The following is a 914-nucleotide window of genomic DNA, read 5'->3' on the forward strand; positions in this document are numbered from 1 at the left end:
TATATATATATATATATATAAAAATATTAGCAGGAGCAGGACCGAAAGAAAGAAAAATGAATGAAGGCAGCACATTGAAGCGCTTGAAACCACAACACAACATTCCCTAATAACACTTGCATTATGACTTCAAAGTTATGACTAAGGCTGTGACATTATTATGTATTTATTTTATTTAGTTTTATTTTACTTTATTATTTATTTCATCACCAATTGCCATGACATTTGTTTATTTATGTAGTACTTATTTAAGGGTAATACATATTCAACATTGTCTTTTTAAAATTATTATTAATAAAGTGTGTGTGTGTGATTAGATAAAGGGGTATTTAGAACAGAAAAGAGGCACTTGTGGGAGTCTCCAGCCAACTACCCAGCAACGTTGTTGAAGCTGACACCCTGGGATCCTTAAGCCCTGAAACGCAGATGTAAAAAAAAAAAAAAAAAAAAAACAGAAACAATCGTTTCTTCACTTGTACGTACATGTTAGTTTTGCACATATATTAGCTCAAAAAGCCAGCTGCCCAATATATATATATATTTAACATTGTTTTCATTGAGCTTTGTAATGTTGATTATTTTGTTTTGTACAGCGCCTTGAGACACGTAGGTGTGAAAGGCGCTATAATAAATTAAAGTTATTATGATGATGATGATGATAATATGTCGTTCGCCTCCACTAGTTTTTAGTGATTATTTGCATTACGATTAGCAGGTCACTCGTGATCTCTGTATCGTCTCTGTGGTTCACAGCAGCAGCCAGTCTCTCGCAGTAACTTTTCAAAGCTGCGCTAGGTTGTGCAGAATCTCTGCACAGATTTCTGTGGGCGGAGTTGAATGACGTCATGCAGCAGCCCTCGAAGAACGCGAGTCTCCGCGATTCTGTGCAGAACTCCAAAGAGCACGACCCACAG

The sequence above is a fragment of the Acipenser ruthenus genome, chromosome 1 (assembly GCF_902713425.1).
Source record: "Acipenser ruthenus chromosome 1, fAciRut3.2 maternal haplotype, whole genome shotgun sequence".
In the NCBI taxonomy this organism is placed as follows: domain Eukaryota; kingdom Metazoa; phylum Chordata; class Actinopteri; order Acipenseriformes; family Acipenseridae; genus Acipenser; species Acipenser ruthenus.